The following is a 319-nucleotide window of genomic DNA, read 5'->3' as shown; positions in this document are numbered from 1 at the left end:
TGGCAAATCTTCTTTGTAAAAGTCCTGTGGGAGCTCCGTAGAGCGAAGTCCTCAGGCGTTAACATGAACCTAGAATGCTCATTTTCTTCCAGCCACGTGTAGCGATGTAGGCGGTCTCCGATCTCATTTTCAGAGCAGAAAATTTAGTAATTGTGATAACAGAATGGTGATGACATGATGTGAATAATCAAAACAGCATTAATGATGAAAGTTATAACCCTTCATTACCAATAACATTTCATCATCGCAACTATAAAAATAAGTTATAACAGCAATGACAACACAGCAACTACGATGGCATATAATTACCAGATCCAGG

Source organism: Penaeus monodon, chromosome 27 (assembly GCF_015228065.2).
Source record: "Penaeus monodon isolate SGIC_2016 chromosome 27, NSTDA_Pmon_1, whole genome shotgun sequence".
Taxonomy (NCBI): domain Eukaryota; kingdom Metazoa; phylum Arthropoda; class Malacostraca; order Decapoda; family Penaeidae; genus Penaeus; species Penaeus monodon.
This window is presented reverse-complemented; position numbering follows the sequence as displayed.